Source organism: Crassostrea angulata, chromosome 1 (assembly GCF_025612915.1).
Source record: "Crassostrea angulata isolate pt1a10 chromosome 1, ASM2561291v2, whole genome shotgun sequence".
In the NCBI taxonomy this organism is placed as follows: domain Eukaryota; kingdom Metazoa; phylum Mollusca; class Bivalvia; order Ostreida; family Ostreidae; genus Magallana; species Magallana angulata.
In genome coordinates this window covers 45,280,015-45,286,754 of record NC_069111.1, presented here as the reverse complement: position 1 = coordinate 45,286,754, position 6,740 = coordinate 45,280,015, and positions in this window count along the sequence as shown.

Sequence of the window (6,740 nt, the reverse complement as noted above, 5' to 3'; positions counted from 1 at the left end):
CATTAAAATTCAATGAAATTTTATTTAATAATATTTTCATATTAAGGTCAACATTTTAAAGTAAAATGTAAATGTGCCGATTTTATATGACCTTACTCCAGATATTTAGAATAATGTTTTAATTTCATTAAGTACATATACATGTTTGTTATATTCAGTAGTATATTCTCACTATATAACTCTATATAGACGAATAGTCAATAATTGTAATATTGGCTCGTCCGAAAAATATTGACCGGTCAATATTTTTTTGATATTGACCGGCTAGGAATAATATCTAGAGAACATTCCCTCTATTTCAAATAATCGCCTCTGATTAGCTGATTCGTAAACGATGACGTAAATAACTTTTCGCGACTCCAAAACAAGGTGACGTCATTATAGACAGTCAGTCAAGGCAAGTAAACAACGAACGCGCAATGCGACGGTTTTGCTATCATAACGGATATAAGGATTTGCGAATTACTGTGAATTAAAATCAGGTAGAACATCTGTATATTAATTCTTTCGGTCGGCGTAATATCACCAGGGACCGTTTGATGCTGAGAATATTTTGGAAATGAACTTTGCACAGAATTGAATTCGTGAATTCTTTGTTGAGCCGAGAAAATTACGGTGATCTGTTTTCAATAACTTTTTTAATTTTGGTTTGTTTCTTCATATAACAAAACAAATCTTGACTGTGTTATCGGGCAACATTGATTATATTAGCCCCCTTGTGACGAAAATATTGCCCTTTGCTTCGCGTCGGGCAATATTTCGTCCCTCGGGGGCTAATATAATCAATGTTGCCCTCAACCCCAGTCAATATTTGTATAATATAGCAAATTATATTTTAACATTATACAAATATTGACTGGGGTTGAGGGCAGCATTGATATATTAGCCCCCGAGGGACGAAATATTGCCCGACGCGAAGCGGAGGGCAATATTTTCGTCCCATGGGGGTTAATATAATTAATGTTGCCCGAAAACACAGTCAACATTTGTTTTGTTATATGAAGATACAAACCAAAATTGAAGAAATTAATAGAAAACAGATCGCCGTAATTTTCTCACCTCAACAAAGAAATCACGAATTCAATTTGGTGCAAAGTTCATTTACAAAATATCCTCAGCATCAAATGGTCACTTGTGATATTCCGCCGACCGTAAGAATTAACATACAGATGTTCTACCTGATTTTACTTCACAATAATTCGCAAATCCTAATATCCGTTTTGATAGCAAACCATCGCATTGCGCGTCCGTTGTTTTCTTGCCTTGACTGACTGTCTATTATGACGTCACCTTGTTTTGGAGTCGCGAAGAATTATTTACGTCATCGTTTACGAATCAACAAATCAGAGGCGATTATTTGAAATAGAGGGAATGTTCTCTAGATATTATTCCTAGCCGGTCAATATCAAAAAAATATTGACCGGTCAATATTTTTCGGACGAGCTAATATTACAATTATTGACTATTCGTCTATATAGAGTTATATAGTGAGAATATACTATTGAATATAACAATATCTTATATCATGATGATTAAAACGGATACCTTAGGAGCAAAATATACTGGTTCAGTTCGCCCACAGCTGATATTTCACTTTTTACACTCAAGGTTACACCCCTTTACAATATTTGCAGGATCTATAGTGTTTTGCCATGAGGTATGACAAAATATTGAAAATGCATTAAAAATAATTTCTCTTCCAAGAACATTTGCTGCAAGTTGCTCAACAAAATTTACTGGAACCTCGAAAGCGACACATCATCATGATCAATTCTTTTTATAATTAATGCACGTTATTAAACTTTTTCATTAAATTGACATTTGAATAAATATAATTTATCATTCCACCGAAAATGAACAAAATCAATAACTAATGACATCTTGTACATAAAGCTTATTATAAGTCTGCTTTTAATTCTAAAAAGAATCATAATGTTCGAATTCCCAAAAGATTTTGTTCAATAAACTATTTAGCCTCTGCATTTAATGACCTTTACATGCAATCCACGGAGTATATACTTCCCATTCACTGACGACCATAATTGTCGTATTAGTAAGTTCGTCAATAAGGGTCTTGAAATACTTACAAGTGATTCTTTATAAGGTCTGCAGTGGATCACGGTCCAGTAGTCCGAATGTTCATTCGTCCGAATGCTCACTATCCCAGTAGTTCGAAGGTTCATTAGTCCGATGGCCCACTAGTCTGAAGGTTCATTGGTTGGAATGTGATTAGTTCATATGTGATTAGTTTGAGAAATCTTTTAGGAATTAAATCCATCTATCATTTTTTTTTCACACAAAAATTCGTTATCAGCAAATTAAATACAAAAGAGTAATTAAAATGATGCGAATTTAAACCAGTTCATATTAATTCTTTTGTTTATTAAAAACAATATTCAAGTGTATACTTTGGGTTAATTTACTGCAAAGTAAGTATGTGTATACAAGTAGCATTTTTCTACGTCTCAAAGTACATGTAGTACAACGTTTTCACCTTCTCTTCAAAATCTGTTTTTTTCTAATTTAAAATAAACTCTTCTAAACTACCCTACGTTCCCCTGCATAATATTTGTACAATTCTATTCGTTTCTTTTTATTTTTCTTTAGATTTTATTTTTCTATTTTTTTAAATTTAGTTTATGTAGATTCTTTAGGATTCGTTTTGTTTAAGTGTTATATATTGTTCTCCGCTTTTACTGTAAGTGGGGAAAATTTATTTATCTCTGTCGTTTGCCTATATGTCACTACTGTTTGTGCACTTCCGGATTTTCTAAATCTTACAGTGAACTTTCAAATCAAAATTCCTGACTAGCTCTTCTGAATTTTTATATCTAAGACATAGTTAAAGCACGACAACCCCCCTTCTTCTGCGGGAGATAAATTAATAAACGTTTTGAACTTCACACCAAGTATAAGACTCAAACAAATAAGTTCATTTTTTTGTTTCAATATGATTTAGTTTAGGACCTTATAGGTCCTTTTAATATGGCGTGTAAAACGAGGTGATATATTTGTTTAAAATCCTATTTCAAAACAGGAGTTTATTTTTCGTTGGTTCACTCTTTGTTATCCGAGAATTGCATCACACTTATTCTTCAATCATATGATTTACAAGTAATTAACTTGTTATTCCTATTCGAAAAATTTCAGTTCGAAAATAAATTATTCCCATTCTGGAAATAACGTTCATGGTCCAAAAAGTCAAATTAAAGACCCAGGGCAGAAATCTGAATACCAGTGAAAAGTATTATGTATACGTAATATATATACGAAAATAATATTATGGATCTATATAGAAATAACAATTCATATTATAGTACGTACTCTCTTTTTAAATGGAGTATTTTTTTGTTCTGAACCTTCAAAAACTTGTTATGGTGAAAAATAATTAATCAAACCTGAGTTTTTTTTAGCTATTTTAGCCTTATAATCATTTACTAAATCAGTGGGTCTTTGGACAAATGAAACTTCGAACTAGTGAGTCTCCGAACTGCTGGACCTTCGGTTTAATGGCCCTTCCGGCAACTGCACAGACCTCCCGCAGAGTGTTCATAAGCAGCTGTCCAAGTTTGCTTCAACGTGTTAAGTAGACTATTTGTAGCATTATTAAAAAATATTCAATTCTAATTATGTATAATTACATATCTATATGATTTAATTATACTTAGAGAGAAAAAAATCTTTTAAAATGGAACTTACTTTTCAAATAAAATACTAACAAAATCGTGTCGATTTTCAAAATATTTAAATACCCTGTCATTTAAACATTCGGGGATATCAAGTGACCACCTGGTGAAAAACAGGATCATCAAGTTTGCATCAAACCTAATTATGATTCAATCTGACCTTTAGAAGTATTAATGCATTAATGTACCGTTACAAAGTTATCCTAATCTATAGGTGTTATCGCTTCAAAGCAGAAACTGGCAATGTCATTTGATTATCTATTTACATTGATTTGCCGAATTTATATCTATAATGTGCCCATATGACTTGTTAAGCATTAAGATATGCACGTTTGGATTTTTAAAAATACACATGTATGAATATTTTAGAAGAAAGGGTGGATTCCAGCGGGGTGTCAGTTTGGTTAAAAACGATAATAAAGCCATAATAAAACGATACCCTTTTCAAAAAATCAAAAGTAATATATCTGCGCAACTAGCTTATAGCGTCTCTTTACCTACAAATATACCATTATATCCCAATCAGTAATATGATTTTACTGTACACGTTTTACACAAGGCAGCAAAGTGTAACAATGATTTTGCTGTTCATTTCAATATTGCTCATTGTCTTTAGTATGGTCTAGGATTTTTTCAGTGTAGAGACTTTTAACATGGTCAAAGACTCTTTCATCGTGTTGTGACCATTCAAATGAAACAAGTTTTATAAGAAAAATATTAAAAACTCTATCAGAACGCATGGTATTCCTCTTTTGATTATACATGTATAAAAGAAACGGTAATCTCATTTGAGCTAATGAAAAAATAAATAAAGATGATCCAAAATTTAAGAAAGACTCTAGTGTGCGATTTCATCTTGATAAAATAAATCTTCGTTTTTAATAATTGCTGCTTTAAATATTGCACATGTACATATGTCTTCAAAATACTGCTAGTGGTTCGTAAAGTAAATATTCTGAATATTCGAATGTTCTTGATATTGATGATCTCTTGAGATGAATCATTCTTATTTTGAATTTTGGATATTTTTGAGTAGAGTACTTCCAAAACAATCCATCTTTTTCTTAAACATTTTATTTACCGTCAATATGAGCTGAAACACTTGATTAAAAAAGGTTAAAATAAGCTCTGTAGCACTTGAAAACGTGTGAAATGTAAAGGATGACTTCGACGACGATGCCAACAGAATTTGATCAGTAAAGCTCAGTTTAACCCAAATGGTACATACGACAACATTGCAAAAACAATTGAAGAATCAAAGTATTGAAGTACTGACGGGAGTTGATTTTATCGATTGACATATATTCAAAGTCAACGATATGTGATTTTGCATGGCAAGTAGTATCAGTAATCGAAATATTCCTGAAAAATTGTATGGATCCAGGCAAGATTGAACTCTTGTCTTGTTCAACCAAACACTCGGCTGTCTCCGTTTATCTCCAACAAGCAAGAGAGACTCTGTTTTGTCGGATATTAACGGAGACAGCCAAGCGTCTGGTTGAACGAGACTACATTGAACTCTAGCGTAGAAATACACACGACTTTAAAAAATATCTAAACTGTTTGTACAATTTAAAATCTTATTATTATCATGGTATTTATGAATAAGTTTTGAAAAACAATGCTTCAGAATACATAGCATCGATTTTATCGATTATTCTCAAGAATTAAGTGTTGTCAGTTGTATTGATTTGTGCTTAGGTTAAAATCAACTCCCAAAAATGAATGGTCTTTTAATTTTAAAGTATTAACAGTGTTGAAATATCAAAATGATGTTAAAATTTAGAGAGAATGTATCATTATAGATGATGTTTTGCAGTGAAAGCCATTTAAAGGGGCATGGTCACGATTTTGGTCATATTTCATTTTTCTGTTTTTATTATTTACAATGCTTTATGAATGCATTTCTAATGATCAAATAAAATTTGGGTGCCGGTCGATGAGTTTTAAGCAAGATACAGGGTTCACAATTCTTCGTCATGTAAACAAGGCTCGTGCCCTCTTTTTGTTTACATAGGTTGAATAAACCAGTAAAATTCTCTTTCAAGATGATGTGTCTATATTCTTATTCATTTTAAGCATAAATAAACAGTTCCTAACGATTAACACATTCATATGAGGTCTAAAACTGGAATTTTAACTTCAACGTTCAAAATGTAAACAAAAGCTTTGTTTACATAGCGAGGAGGAGGTAAGCTCTGTAACTCGCTTATAACTCAACAAATGACACTCAAATTTTGGTTGCCTATTAAAAATGCCTTACTGAAGCATTTAAAATAACTTTCTTTACGTCAAATAAGTTTTTCGAATTTAAATAAAGTAAAAGAGCATTAAAATCGAAAAAATAATTTTTTACCCAAATCGTGGCCATGTCCTTTAACGCTATGATTAACAATCCTAATTCAAAACAACTTGCATTGGTTTTTAAAATATTGCTTTTTTCAAAAGTATTTGTTTTTAAAGAACATAGGTCGAGGCATATGCCCACATTGGCCACAACCCTATCACTAGTATGTTTCAAATGACAATCACGCATTTAGTATAATATGTGTAGTATCTTCCAATATTTTTATTTCTGTGCTTACATATCTCAAGAGAATTCATTATGTGCATGTAAATAGAATAAATAATTTCAGTCTTTTGTCTTAAAGTCCATAATTTGTAACCCCTCAACAAGGTAACATGTTTATTTAGAAAAATAATACTAAAGATAACTTATTTAGCAGTTAACTAAAAATACTGTAAAATGATTAAGTGCACGTGTTTACTTCATGACACAATTTTTACTTTCTTTACGTCAAATAAGTTTTTTGAATTTAAATAAAGTAAACAAAGACATAAAACATATTTACAACACGATTCGTTGGAATCGAATACCTTCTTCAACATACTTATGTTCCAGGAACTCCTCGCTAACCGCTACACAACGTATTCACATGTTATAATCCATTTAAAGGGGCATGGTCATGATTTTGGTCCAAAATTATTTTTTCGATTTTAATGTTTACAATCTTTAGTAAGGCATTTTTAATAGGCAACCAAAATTTGAGTTAA